At 49.7% G+C, this 15,578-nt stretch overlaps 1 protein-coding gene across 12 annotated transcripts in view; it reads right to left on the reverse strand.

The window, feature by feature from the left end:
• The window catches only part of MAPT (microtubule associated protein tau), a 103,569-nt gene extending 89,049 nt beyond the window's left edge, over positions 1–14,520 (reverse strand). For all 12 annotated transcript variants that reach the window (XM_066363117.1, XM_066363115.1, XM_066363108.1 and 9 more), the window contains exon 1: positions 14,370–14,520. The gene's annotated coding sequence lies outside the window, so the exon portion shown is untranslated. The remainder of the gene's footprint in view (positions 1–14,369) is intronic.
• Between the last annotated feature and the right edge of the window lie 1,058 nt (positions 14,521–15,578).

A 15,578-nucleotide genomic window follows, 5' to 3' on the forward strand; every position in this document is an offset into this window, starting at 1 on the left:
CCTGGCCGGGAATCGAACCCGGGTCCCCCACACGCCAGGCCGACGCTCTACTGCTGAGCCAACCGGCCAGGGCCCAAGTGGAATTTTTTAAAGAGGAAAAAGTAATCTATTCATTTATGTATCCTAACATACAAGTCCAGCTGAAATTCCAGGTTTCTGCTCTATCCCCCCCCCCCGCCCCCCCCCCCCCAAAAAAATCAAACAATTTTTTCTTCATCCTCAAGGGTAAAAAACAGCATCTTCTGTACTGGCAGTCCAATAAGTGGTAAGACCCCTCAGGCTAAAGCAATACATGGAAAGGCCAGGGTGAGGCTTGTTATAGAGAGCAGCAGCCCAGGCTTGAAGAGCAGAAGTTCTGGGTTCAAATCCTCCCTTAGGCTCAAAGTATCACATGATTTCAGATGCCACTTAACTTTCCTGAACCTCAGTTCCTAATCTGTGAAAGAGAAAAGACTCCTTAACTCACAGGCTCACATCAATAATTAAATGAGAGATCCTGCCCAGGTGGCTCAGTTAGTTGGAGCATCGTCCTGATATGCCAAAGTTGTGGGTTCAATCCCTGGTCAGGACACATACAAAAATCAACCAATGATGGTATAAATGAGTGGAAAAACAAATCAATCTTTCTCTCTTTTTCTCTCTCTCCATTCCTCTCTCTCTAAAACCAATAAAAAACAGAATTAAGTGAGATAATGTAAACCCACACTAATCCCCTCTCCCTAGAGGTTGATGTCCAAATAAATAAGTGTTCAAATGACTCAGACGTTTAATCAACTATTCCTTAATTAATCCAAATTAGAACAATTTACTATATCCAGAAAGCCAGGCCATTCCCAAGTGTTCTTTGCACATTTTGGGGCCCTGGAGGACAGGATTTGTTTCTCTAGAAGGTGGCACCCCAGCAGCCTCAGCTGTCAAGTCCCAGTGACAGTGTCCAGTGTCTGCTTTGGGGCCACAGCCTTTGACGATGAGGTCCCTGCACACAGGGCACAGATGTGACCAGCATGCCCATGGCTGCCCATTTGATCTGACTGAAGGCTGCCCGGCCCGGCGCCCCTGAGCTCCTCACTTTGCATCCAGGGCTGTGGGCAAAGGGGCCCCACCAGCAGCTCCTGCCCAGGTCCAGGGAGCTAATCAGGCTTGTGCTCAGTGCCAAGACAAATGATGTTCCTCTGGGTGGCCCCACCTTTCAGTTTGGGGTGCTTTGAAGAATTTTCTTGAAGAACTACTTACTACTCACTCTGGATACAATTTATAGACTGCAGCATTCCCTGCCCACTATCGTCCCCTCAAAGACCAACAAAACAGAAACTCAGGTGGAATACCACATATGGTATCTTGCCTTTATAGCTGGAAGATGTTTTTTAAACGTTGGGGAGAAGGTGGGAGGCAATTACAGAACTGAGAAATGACTCTTGTTTTAGTTAGATGGAAGGGTGACTGTGGGAAATGTATTTTGACACCTTGAAGAGCGGGTGAAGTAGCAAATACTAAGTAATGTGGTATATGTGACCCCAACCTCCTCTGGGTGAGCCCTTCCCTTCCCTGTTCACCATCACTCCCTCTTTTCCTGGTCCCACAGTGTGCACTGCATTGGTGTGGACATGGGGAAAATAAAGTGGGTTGCTGAGTGAGGGGGGTGGGGCATTAACCCAGGAGGCTGGGTCATGCAGGCTCAGCCACCAGCACCCCATCCCCTCCCTCTGTGACCCTTTTCCTAACAGCAGGGAGCTTGCTTTGTCTGCCTTGCCCAAGGAAACCATCCCCTTCGAATAAAATTGCTCCCTGTAGACACTGCCTGGGAACCTGAACGTCACCTTCCCCGAGTTTATTATGGAGCAGGCTCCTCTTGGCCACATTTTCCAGCCTCCGTCAGTCACACGTACCCCTTCATGGGTATGCACATTCTTCATGCTTTGTGTGAGCTGGAAGAGAATAAGCTTCTCTATTTGATAACTGTTGACCTGCCCACGACACTAAATTTGGTTCTGCCATCACCAGCGACATGAAGCAGTGGCCCAGTTTAGAGGCTAGCTTTAGGTTTAAAATACTTTCTCCAGGCTCAGGTTACATGTGACCCACTCACGGCGGGGGTGGGGGGGGGCAGAGGGCACAGCATGCATGGTCATTAGCACTAAGGACATGTCTGTCTGTCTGCTGGCGCTAGCGTGCAGAAGGCTCTGAGGGGTGGAGGCAGCAAAGCGAGGTCCCGGCCTGAGGTGCTGTATGGCTCCCTCCCCAGCTGTGACATCTCTGGGCCTTGGTTTGCTCCTCTGCACAAGATGGATGAAAATCCCTGCCTTGTGGAGGAGTGAGGGTTACAAGAGGCCATGTTTTTAGTAAAATAAATGCAACTTGCAATGGCCATTTTTATTTTCATACAGCAAAACTAATTCAGACCAACAAGGAGCGTGCTGAGTTGGTCTTCAGTAGGGCAAAACAACAATTATAGACTATTTTAAAGGAAATGTGATTTTTGTTATTTTCAAGTATATAGAGCCACAGAACCATGTACTCATAGGTGGAGGACTTGCCTTACCTAAACAGGCTCTCCTGTTGATCTAACAGCAGCTTATTAGATTTATTTGCATCCAACTGCATGCATCGAGAGTAATTATTTTGAGCTGCGTATGTGTCCAGCTCTTTGACAGGCAAGACACTCACGGGAGCAGGAAAGCCATGTCCCCAAAGGACCTACAGACTGTGGGGAGTTGAGACCTGCACTCAAGGCAAGAGGGAAAACAAATAAGCATTAACCACTGCAGTGTTGATGACTGGTGAGAGATGAAAGGTGGAGAGGCCTCCAGACCTTGTTTACTATGACAGCTGGAGAAGGCTTTAGGCAGGACAGAGACAGGGTGATTTAAAAAGGGGAGGAGAGGAGAGAGAATGATGTCTATGAAAGAGCCAAGAGGCAGACTCGAGGAGTCAGACTGGAAACGGAGCCTGAGCCCAGGCATGGGGGTGTGGGCAGGTGGCACAAAGTGGGCCTTGGCTTAGCAAGGGACAGAGAACCTGTCACAGACTCACGCTTGGATGGGGCAGGGCGCATGACAGGGCTGCTCTGGGGAGGACAGTTTGATAATGGTCTGTAAAATAGATTGGATGTGAATTTTGGAATTGAAATTAGGAACAATTCATTATTGTGTTCATAATGATCAAGGATGGCATAATCAGGCCTATGCTCCTTTTAGAACTGGTAAGGATGGTACTGGAAAGGGAAGGGTGATGTCTAGGTGGAAGAAACTGATGGTTAAGTCTGTTCTAAGATGTAGATGGAGGAGAAGAGTTTAAGACTCTGAGATTTGCCACACGGGGACGGGAAGATGACAGCTTCCAAAGGTCAAAGTGGAAGGGGCCAGGGTGCAATGAAGGCAGCCTTGGAGAGAGCAGGGTAACCGGGGGTGGATGATGTGGGGCCACTAGACACCCAGGACCAGTGCTCAAGGCAGTCATATAGCAGAGCAGCTGTTGTCACGGAGAGGTGACCCGCATGCCCTGAAACACTTCCCAGCCATCTGTGTGCACGAGATATCCTCCACTTCCAGCTCAGAGGCACAGAGACGCAGCCCAGCTCCAGCTCAATTCAAATTCCAAATGCAAGCGATTCAGTTACTGAGCCTTCACTGTGTCTCTCACCACCAAACAGCCATCAGAGTATTATATCATCAAAGTCAACTCTGGCCTTTAATTTAATCACTCTTGCCTTAATCGATTCCTGTCACGTGCTAAGCACTGAGTGGCAGGAAGAGGCTGCCCCCTGGGCATAATTAGAATATGAAATTCTGCACCAAGTCCTTGTCTGATTAGGAGGAAGCCGAATGCCCCACCCCCTGAGAAAACGGAAAGGCTCCCAGGAAATTCCATGGAGAGTCAGACACAAGCCATGGAAGTCCCAGCCCTTCCCTGAAGAAGTTGGCATTGACAGGAGCTGGATATCGCTTGAGGTGACACTAAAGGCACCCCTGCCCACTGTACTGCACCCTGGCTTTGGACCTCCTTTCCAAAAAGGGGACAGACAAGGCCAGTGCAGGCTGGACTATGCTGCCTATCGCTCCATCCCCAGCATGGGCCCTGCTGAAGGGCAGTCACCCCTGGGACCCAGTCTGCAACATCTGGCTGGTGCTAAGGGAGGGAAGTGGTGGCAGCTGTGTACTATTTCAGACGTCAGGCTCCGCTCAGCCCATGAGAGACTTCAATCAGGCACCTGACTTTAGCTCCCAGGAGGCATACCTGCTCCATGTGGCACGTGTCTTCTGAGAAGCTCAAAGGAATTCTCATAGATTGTTTTATTTCAGTTCCGTGACAACCCTGTGAGATCATGTTATTGTCTATATTCTGAGAGGGGAGCATGCATAGTCCTTTTACAAATGGAAAAGTGGAGGCACAGGAAATCTTCTATTTTGCCTCTCAATAGGAGAATTTATCTTTATTGAGGTGCGATTGACATACAACAGTATATCAGGAAACCTGCATCTCTGCCATAAGTCTTAGTTGGAAGTCTTAGGAAGGTAAGGTTGCAATTAAATTCCATGCTTGGCAAGCCCAAGCAGCGGGTGATAACAGAAGCCCACAAAATGAGGGATGGCCAACTTCTGGAATTCAGTTCTGCCAGCAATAAATGATAAGGGGTCATTTTTTAAAGATTTTCTTTTTAGGCCTGACCTGCAGTGGCACAGGGGGTAAAAGCGTCGACCTGGAACACTGAGGTCGCTGTTTCAAAACTCCGGGCTTCTCTGGTCAAGGCACATATGGGAGTTGATGCTCTTTGCTACTCCCTCCCTTTTCTCTCTGTCTCTCTCTCTCTGTCTCCTCTCTCTAAAATAAATAAATAAAATCTTTAAAAAAAATAAATAATTTTTTTTAAAAGATTTTTAAAAAAAAAAATTGGCCCAGATTGTCAACTTATAACATGAATCTTGCCAGCTAAAAATTTTTTTTCCTCTGCATTTCCCATCAGACATCAAATTCTGGTTTATAATTATAGCACTTTAGTGACATTGGAAGGGATTTATTTCCATTTATTTAGCCTTTATTCTGCAAGGAACTGAGTGCAGCCATCACTCCCTGCACCTGCTAACAAAGTAGGGACTTCAGAACTCCAGGAGGAAGAATTGAACCCAGTGGAGAGACACCCAGGAGGCATGTTCTCCCACAGGGTTAACCCCAGGGGAAAGATTAAATAGGTCTAAAAAAGGTTCAGGTGAGTTTGTGCTTAATCAGTCCATTATTCAATCGGATTTAGGGATGTTCTGTGAAATCCTTCGTGTCTAAGCTGGCCTCATGGTGACAGCAGAGGTAGAATCTGTGTGTCAGCAAGTTGGGGCCAGTGCAAAATTTCCCTGGTATTTGGAAACAGACAGGACAGAAAGACAATGGCAGGAGGGCTAGTGACTCTCCGGAACAGCTATTCCTGGTGAAAGGGAAGAGTTCAAATGAATCGATACCACAATTACTACTGTACCCCAGGTAGCAGGCTATATACAACTATTTTATTTGTATGTACAACCCCTGCTTGGCTTGTTAACATATGTTGATTTAAATTCTGAGTCATTGCCAATACCAAAGTTGAAAGCTGTTCTGGTTTTCAGCCAACCCAATATAAAAAGTTCAGATATATAACAAATATATGGTAATATTGACATTTAAATATATATTTCTATTTCTATAAATATACATGCTATATAATTATGATATTTATATGCATATATATTTTAAACCAAAGAGATTCTTTAAATTATAACCTTCCCTTGGGCATTAAGCATTTGGTTTTAGATGATTAATTATCCAATAAGCCTCTTTTTGAGGGGAAGGCCCTGGGAGGGGATGAATTAAGACAATGAGTTGGTGTCAACTCCAATTAAGAACAATTAAAAATAAGCACCTCCAAAATGACCTACAAATAATGGTAGAACTGGATTTGATCGTGGACAATTCTGTTGACATAATTTAGGATACTGGTTCTAATTCAGTGGGCAGAGCTGGCCTTTATCCTGGGGTCGGGGAATGGCTCCATGGTTCCATGAATCACTCCCTCCTCCCCAGTACTTCCTGTTGGCTGTAGATCACATGAGAGGCGATTAAGACTCAAGGGTCCTCTAATGTCCTTGGTGTTTAGGCGAGGAAGACACAGGATGAAAGTGCATCCCTGAACTTTCTGTAGCACAACTGCAAATGTAGGTCCCAAGACAATATCACCCAGCCTTCCCAGGAAACCAGAAAACGGAGCCATAGGCTGGAAAGAAAACTAGCAGCTGGGACCAGAGGTAGTTATGTCCCTCTTCTCTTTGATGCCTGATTTAGCAGTGGAGCAGACAGGACCAAAGGGAGGGCCATGAATGAAAACATCATTATCAATGGCTTCAGATTTAATTCTAACTTGCTGATTTAAAACGGTTTTTTTTTTTAAGTGTTAGACCTTGATCTAAAACTCTGTCACTTAGAGGAGTTAATATACTAAGGGAATTTAACTTATTTTGACTCTTACGATGGAAATTTTGCAATGCCTCTTAAGCTGGGATTTTATGTGAATGAATTGGAAGTGCGGTGCTAGTCCTGAAAGACAGGAAAAGAGCACTTTGAGGGGCTCCCCGCTAGGCGATCTCCTGAGACCATGTAAGACAGAGAAATGGAGGACTGTGAATATTCAAGGCTGCTTCCACAGGGCCTGGCGTCCACAACCGGGGTTTCCTCCTACCACAGCCAACTTTCTACGTCCATCATACTTGTAACAATAACCATATAACTTATATAACTTAAGTGCAGTGCAAGCTGATAAAACACAAGTATTAAAAGCTGAATTCTTAAAATCATTATTTCTTACTGTCAAACAGGATGTTAGACACCATAAAAAAACAAGAGCAGTAAGACTCGAGAGGGATTCTACACACAGATTGCTCCTCGGTTTAAGTCCTTCTTCCATGCAACGGAAACTGGCAGTCCTAGACAATGCCCTGTGAGTACGGCTTAGGCAAAAGAGACACAATTTCAACCAGCTGACCCACACGTCAAGAGAAGGCTGGGCCCTGTCCCAGATGATATGGGGACAAGTGTGCTGTTAGCTGGTCTAAGGTAAAGTGAAATGTTTGAATTATATATGTATCATTTTTTACGATTATCTGATTTAATGACTTTAATACTGAAGAAGGCTTCTTAAGCTGAATTGATTAATCAGATATGACTATGTTTATTAGATACTTGAAGTTCTCAGTAGTTTGCTTTATTTAACATTAAAAATATTTTTTATTTAGAAAATTAAATTTAATGGGGTGATGTTGATCTATAAGAGCATATAGGTTTCAGCTAAACATTTCTACAGCATTTGAACTGTTGATTGTGTTGTGCACCTATCACTCAAAGTCAAATCATTTTCTGCCACTGTATATTTGTCCCTCTTAACTCCCCTCCCCCCACCCATTTTCTGCTTACTCTAACAACTGTCCACCAGGAAGCCTGCTTGCCAGTTTACCAACCTCAACTCTGCTTATTTCATTTGTAAAAATCTCTCTTCCACTGCCTTCTGTTACTTCCATTATTTCTCAGAACCCATCCGTGCTCACTTGGTAGTCAATGAGTAAACTAGTGAGATCTCTAAACCCAGGGCTGAGCCAGGTCTCTATTCCCAGGAGGCTGGAGGGAGGGCGGCTGGGCTCAGGCTGGCGTGGAGAGTACACAGTCTATTCCTGGCATGGAGCGGATTTCAGGAAGGAAGAGGACAGAAGCAGGGACAACAGCTGATAAGTCACTCTGCTCGCCTGTGGCAAGAGTTCTGTGTGTACATTTAAACATGGGTGTGTACGAGTTTCGGGGGGTCCACTTCCACCCAAACAACAATGCCTGGTTCTAGTGGAGCTGGGAAGCTGCCTGCTTCACCCATTGTGATTCTTACGCAGTGTAAAAATTTATCTGATACAACTGATTCCATCATTAGGGTCAGCAAATGCTTTTGCACACTTATCCATTCACAAGTGTTGATCCAGGGCTTGCGGCTGATAAGGCCATTTACTGAGCAGTAACTATGTGCCAGGCCCTGGGCTAAGCACTACACCACCCCGTTTAAACCCCACAGCAACCTGTGGGAGAGGTACTATCAAAGCTCAAGTTAAGACAACGAAAAATGCTCCAAAAGACTAAACCACATGACTTACGTCCCACAGTGAGGGGGAAGCCAGGATTTGCACCCAGGACTGCTAGGTCAAACCTAATGCCTCTCTATATATGCAGGACATCAAAGCACTCACAAACCTCCCTATACAGCTGAGGCACAAATACATTTCTTGGAGTTAATTCTATATGCCCCTTAGTAGGGCAAGCACAGAGCCTACTGAAATATCAACAAAGCAAAAGAAAAAAAATATTAAGAAAATCCACCTGGAAGTCATTCAAGTTTGCATTTGTGGAAGCCGATTCTAGCTGCACACCTAATGTTTCATTATCAGAGACCCAAAAATCTCAAAATACCAATCTGGGCTGGCTTCACACTGCTTCCCACAGTCAGATGGGGTCCATCTGTGCAGGAAAGGAAGCTGGCAGAGGTGGTATAGTATGGTACCTGGAGACAGGAAAATCATTCTTGGACAGTGATCCCTTTGGCAAGGTGATGGGGCAAGACCAGTGTGTGTGGTATACGGCCTATCACCTACCCACACAGGTGATTGTGGGAGGCACCTGCACTTGGGGGGAGTGGCAGTGAGTCCTGAGCACGGGGGATTCCAGGCAGTCCCTCGATATCACAGTAAAATGGTAAATACAGCAGGGCCTGGGCCTCAGGAAGCCAGAAATGGCTCCAGGCCCACCTTTGCCAAGGACGACCTGAAGTTGGACATGGGGTCCTTCCAATGCTCTCCCAGCTTATCTATCCCTCACACTCTGAGAGGGTCCCTTTGGCGGGCGACAATGCTTCCACCTTTCCGAGGTGCAGAACCTAAGATGAGAATTTGGCATTTCTAGAACTTCAGTGATTTGACCCTGACCATAGCTGCGTCCATGTCTTGATCCCCCAATCTTGATTTTCAGCTTTCTCTGAGCCAATCAAACCCAGCTGCTCCTTTGTATGACACAGCAAGCCTGAACTGGATTTTAAGAGAAGAGGTTTAAGGTCCTGGGATAGTTTCTCTTTTATAAACAGAGGCACAGAGGTTAAGTGAAATCCCTTACTCCATGTGTCAAGGCCAGGTCAGAAATGGTGAGCTTTAGGCTGTGCTCCAATTACAGACTTTTATAAAAGTTTATTTGTGAATCAGTGGTTTTGCAATGAGAATATTCCACTGGGTCAATGCTATAGATTTTGCTTGGGTTCTAAGGCTAGCCCACAAAGCCCCATTAAGGCCACGTGTCAGCTGAGAGGGGGAGGAGCTAGTGTCAGACACCAGTGCTAACATTCACTGGCTGTGTGACCATTAGTGAGTTCCTAAATTATCTCTCTGTACTTAAGTTTCTCCACAAGTAACACAGAGATAACAGCATCTGCTATGTAAGGGGGTTGTTGTGAGGGTTAAATAAAATAATTTCTGGAAAGCACTTAGAACAGTGCCTCCTAGAAGACACTGGAGGAATGCAAGCCACCATTAAGATAACAGAGTAACAACGTTTCTGTAGTAGGGCTCCTCAGCTCTGGCACTAGTGACATTTGGGACTGGATGGATTCTATCCTGTGCCTTGTAGCTTGTTTAGCAGCATCCCTAGCCTCTGCCCACTAGACGCCAATACACCCCCCCCCCTCCATTGTGAAAATAAAAAATGACTAGGTAGCTCACTATTTTCCTGTAAAACAGCTGAGAATCCCAGCTGGAACACTGGGTTCCTCTCCCTGCTGCAGTCCAGTTGGTCAGGCTGGGATGTCCTGTTCCCCCCACCTGTTGAGGTGCCCCCTCCATAAGCCAGGTCCTAGTCACTAGCAGAAGCACTTAGGGTGGCAAGTTAGGAGTCATCAGTCATGTGGGCGTTTCTGGGAGGGGTTGGGGTCTCAGAAGCAGGAAGATAAAAGAAGAGGGGTGGGAGGAAGTGGAAGAAATGAGGCAAACGGGGTTTCCCACCGTTGTCCTGTTGACCTCCTGGTACAAGGAGCATCTGCAGCTCCAAAGGTGGGAGGGCAGTGTCTTCCTTCACCTGGGGTGACGTGTGGCCTCTCCCTTTGCCTCTCTTCTTCATTCTTCTGCCAAGAAGGGTGAGACGACCAGAGAGGGACAGGCTCTGGTCTCTGGATTGGATTTGACTCCAGACCTTCCTGATGCAATGACCTTAAATAAAGGCTTCTTCCTATTTGGCTTTTTCCTCTCTACCTATTGACCTGCATTTTCCCATTTAATCTGTTTGTGAAATAAATATGGGCCAAAATACCTATTGTATGTTTAGCAGTGTATTAAGCCCCTAAGGGTATTTTTATTTGTTTTTGAGTGATTCCTTTTCAAAGTGGGAGTAAGAAAGACACTAATTAAATAGAAGGCACAGTTTAGTTAGAAAACTATCATGTGTTCATTTAGAACACTAACCCAGGTTCATACACACAGCTATGAGCCACTCAAACCATAGACAAACGCTGAGGGGAGGTAGAATAAAACACAGCTTCTTAAATTAAACATTTTCAACAAATGGGCTTCATGAACTGATGTTAAAAGGGCAGAAGGAAATTTCAGCCTAAACAAAGGGCACCACAATCTTGTTACATCTGCAGGCTGGCACTGACCTCAAAGGACATGTGGGTCAAAGGTCATGCCAATAACAGGGGCTCTTTTCCAAATGAAGTAACTCTGATCTTTCCTCAAGGAAATGGATTCTAAGTTTCCTTCCTGAAATTTGTGGGACTAATCCATTTCTTTTGTTCCTGTCAGGGGAGCTGTGCCTGATACTAGAAACCACTTAAAAGCCACACCCTTCCATGATGGGCGTGTGCAAACCAGGTCCATGTGGGGTTAGGGACACACAATCATAGACTGTCACTCATCAAAAACAAAACAAAACAAAAAAACCCAAAACTCCAGCAAAGCCAACAAATCCCTCCCCCATATTGTCCAAAGGCAAACCCCCAAAAGTCAAGCCAGGTGACTTCAGAAAACACAACCTGTTACAGAAGCAAACGTTGGTCAAGGAATTGATTAACTTTGAGAGTCATTGGGACTGGACACTGGGGGTGGAGGGGTGTGTGGTTAATGTATTTATCCCTTCAGAGGAAGGGTTTGGAGATGGGGGATGGATAAGCAAATCTTAAATGATAAACATAAGCAGCATCATAAAACGTAAGATAATACCTTAATTATGAAAGGCATTTCTCGTTCTATTGTAGGACGGGTCAACGGAGAGACAAGAATCAGATAAAACTCAAAGCCGTGGTGCTGAGCCTAAGTGCATGGTGGCTGGAGGGGCAGGGCGGGCAGTAGCTGTCCCAGGCGTTGCTGGGGTCATCATCCATCTCAACTCGGACCAACTAGACATGGAGTTACCGGTTCCTGAACGTCAGAGGCTAAGTGGGGTCCCCCGGGATGTAAAATAACTCCCGCCATCTGGGGATTCCGAGACAGGACGTTTTCAGAGGCGCTGCGGCGGGCTCAGAGCTCTGCCGTCTAAGCGTGGGCGCAAACGTTGCACCCATAGATCCTAGAGCGCAGAGCCAGGGATGGAGTGTTCTCCACCCTCGGCGTAGGAAGAGCCACGCTCACTCGTACCCCCGGGGTTCCTCCATTATCAGCTCCCACGCCTTGCGAACGCCAGCGCTCCACCAAACTGCCAACAGATTCCAAAATCGAGCGAAATCACCGACGCAAGGATCGTGCTTTGTTCCCGGTGGGCTAAATACGCCCCCCCAACCGATAGGAGGGGACCTCTCTGCCTGAGGTTTGCCTCAGGCCGCGGGTCACCCCGGACCCTCCCTCTGTCTGGAACCAGAGTCCCACGCCCAGCGGGGAGCCGCGGGTAGATGAGAGAAGGGATAAGCTTCTCGAGCCGACCCTTCAGTCTGCTACAACTCGCCCGCGGCGGGTCCGGCTCGGCGGGAAGGTGGAGCAGGGGGCGCCGCAGGTCCGCAGCTCCCACCCCGACACCGCTGTAGGGAAGGTTCGGCCTGGCCCAGAGCAGAATCTCAGAACCCGAGTTGAATCATTCCCCAGAAACTCAGGTCACTCTGTTCGGCTCACGTGGATGACTCGGCCCCTAAGACGCTCTGCCTCTCAGAACTGCACGCGCGCACCGGTTTCGGTGATAGAATTAACCAGAAAGCCGCGCGGACCCGGCTCATCCCAGGAGGACCAGCCTCTGCCTTGCTCTCCGGGGGGCAGCAGCCACCCTTCTCCCCTCACTCCCCGTTTCAAGAGCTGCACTAAACTTGGGCTCTTCGCTTGAGAATCCCTCACATTTCTAAAAATAATGCTTGGCCACAAGTACCTCAGGGACGCCCACCCGGGTGGCTGTGGCCGCCAGAAGCCAATTAGAAAGAGGCTCCAGGTGGGAGGCGTCCCTCCAGAGACCCCCGAGGGGGCGCGGCTCCGCGTACCCCACCCCAAGGTTAGCAGGGGCAGGGCAACGCCCAAACGAGGCTCTCAAGACTGTGGTTTCCAACGCAACCCCCACCGGTGCCCCCGTCTAGTCTGCTCCCGAAAATGGGTGTGGTTTGCAGGACCAGTGTAAACCTCCTGCTCCCTCCTCACGTTTTCCCGTTTGGCGAAGCAACAGGGCACGAAGCGGAGAAGTGCCGCTTCCGAGTATCCATCGCCCCCGACCTCACGGGGCTGCCAATGTCCCTCTGGTCCTTCTGTGGGCAGCCTTCTGTGGGCCCGGTGAGGTGTGGCCACCAGGACGCTTCGGGGGTGGGGCGGGGGTCGTCCCTCCGCGGACACCGTCACAGCGCGCGGGGACCTGGAATCCCACCCCTTCAGTCCGCGGATGCGTCCTGGCCGGCGACCCGGCTCCCAGAGGGGGCCGCTCAGTGTCACGCCCGTTCCTCGCGGTCGTGATTCGAGTTCATCAACCCCAGCAAACCCCGAGACCCAACAAAGGGCTCGGAAATGAGGGGCGAAACACGAGGGGAAGAGTGGGGGCCTCGGTTAAACAGCTTTATTGAATGAAAGGCAAAAACCGAGGCTGGCAACGCAGATCACGTTAGCCCTACAAACAAAGCGGCGAACCCTCAGTTCCCATGAACGCTCCCAGTGCTCAACCCGGCAGCAGCAAAACGCCAAGATTTCAGCGCTGATTGCCCCCTCCCCACTTAATAACTGCCTCGCCTTGTTCTCCGAAGCCCAGCCACCCGGCTTGGCATGGTACCGTAAAGAGACACGCCGCAAAAAGATGGCACCTCGCATTCGGCGGGGGAAAAAGCGGGGGTGGGAGTAGGAGGAGGCACCGCCTACCCTCCCCCTCCTCGCCCACCCGGGTCCACACCCACTGCCGCAGTGAGGGGCGAGCCCTGCGCGCCGGCACCGCGCCTCCGGCAGGGAGCGCACACGCCGCACGCCCGGCACAGAGCGCAGAGAAAGGGGCCGGATCCAAAGTACACCTGCAGCCCCCGCGCGGGTCCGCGGCTGTGAGCGCCCTCGAGCCGAGATCGGCCGCTGCCGAGACGCCTTCCATAGCGCAAGGCCGGTGATTCCTGCCTTTCCGAGACTCCACATTGGTATCCACGCACTATCCTCTCTCGGGCACGGCGCTGCTCGCGTCTCCGTGCCAGGCGCGCGCAGGGGGAAGGGCAACTCAAGTGACAGCGCCTGGACCCCTCCCCATCTCCCCGATTCCACTCCCAGCCCCCAAATGTCCCTTGCAGGTTTCTGAAGGAGGAAAACGGGAGGGGGTAGATCACCGCCTTAAATCAGGGGCAGCAGAAGCCCCATTGGAATCGTCGCCGGGGAAGTGAAGGGAGGGGCAGCTAGGGAGTCATCTCTCCTAGAACGCGATCCATACCTTCCTTAGGGCTGATGGCAATCCGAGACAGAGAAAACGGATTACACGTTTGGTTTTGGGGGTCGTCATTGGACCCCCCCCCCCAACACACACACACAGACACACGCCCATTGCGGCAAAAGGCGGCGATCCAGAGTGCAGAGCAGCCCCCTCCCCCAGGTCACAGCCATCGGTGCCCCACCCTGCGGGCACAACCTCTGCCCGGGTCCGCGCAAAGCAGGTCGTGTTCGGAACCCCAGCACACACCCGCACACACACATACACACTCACACGCGTGTGTGCATCCCTTGCATGGGTCCCTTTCCAAGCTGCCCCAGACCCAGACCCGGGACGCAGAGGGCTCAGGGAGTGGCCCCCGCCGTTGCCCTCCACCCAGGCTCACCTCATAAAACCCATCTCTGAGGCTGGGGGCCAAAGGGCGGCGGTATGCGGGCGCGCGGGGCGGACGGGGAGGCGCGTTTATTTCAGAGCCTTGCGCTTACCTGATAGACGACAGAGGGCGAGGACAGTAGAGGAAAGCAGAAGAGAAGGTGTCTGTGGTGGCGGCGGCAGAGGGTGGGTGGGTGGTGGTGGCGTTGCTGCGGCTGCTGCGGGAGCTAGTGGGTGGCGGAGAGTGCGAGCGCGCGCACCAGCAAGAGGGCGCGCCCCCGAGACTGACGGGCGGCGCAAGCGCGAGCAGCGGGAGCGCGAGCCTCCCCAGGGAAGGGGCTGGTAGAAAAGCCTCCGAGGGCGTCTTCTCCTCCAGCCACCAGTGGGCGCGCGCGAGCGCCCGGCCGTCGGGCTGTCTCCCGCCTCTTGGCTCGCTCCTCCCAGTGCTACTCTTACCGGGTTTCCATTTTCCCACTCTCAGGCTCCGGCCGCGGCACCGACCGCCACGCGCACGCGCATTCCGTGGCGCACGCGCACTCTGGGTCTCCTCCCGCGGCCGGAGCCTTTGTCTTTTTTGAGGGGATCTCCTTCCCTAGGGAGGTAGGCTTGGTTGCTGCCTGGGGTCAGGAAGAGGCGGGAGCCCCGCTGCCACATCTGCTGCTCCCTTTCTTCTTGTCCTCCTGAGTGATGTCCTATCTCGGAGAGGTCTTGGGCGAGTTTTCACATAGCCCGTTCTTCAGTCCGTCTATCCTGGACCACAAGGCCACCCCCAGGTTCGGCCTGCTTGTCGCCGGGAGACCCTGACCCTTTCCTGAGTCTCTGGAAATGGTCTTCCTTATTGGAAATCACTTTCCCTGGGTCTGCTTCTGTTCAACCTTTCCACTTTTTTTTTTTTTTTTTTTACTAAGGTTACTGCTTTCCTTAGCAAATCCTCTTTAAAAAGGCTAATTCAGTTGTAATACAGTAGTGCAGTTTAAAGAAAAAACCACCACCAACAACAAGAAGTAACATTTGAATGTATTACTTATCTAAGCGACCCCAAAATAAAATACTAAATTAGACGAAGGTTCAAATGACGCTAATCACATTGTAAAGCATTTTCACATACTCAGTTACCATTAGGTCGTTGGTTGACATGCCATTATACTGTAAATAGAGCTTGAGACTTGAATTTCTAAGTGCCCGCTGGAGATTCCCGCCTAGATGACAAAATGTAGACTGAAACTAACCAGAAGCTTTTTTTCTCCCAGTCCTCCCCTCCCCCCCTTCCTAGCTTTGGCCTGTTAAGAAAGAGACCACAGGCCCAAAATGGAGTCACTTGT

Source organism: Saccopteryx leptura, chromosome 2, assembly GCF_036850995.1.
Source record: "Saccopteryx leptura isolate mSacLep1 chromosome 2, mSacLep1_pri_phased_curated, whole genome shotgun sequence".
Lineage (NCBI taxonomy): Eukaryota > Metazoa > Chordata > Mammalia > Chiroptera > Emballonuridae > Saccopteryx > Saccopteryx leptura.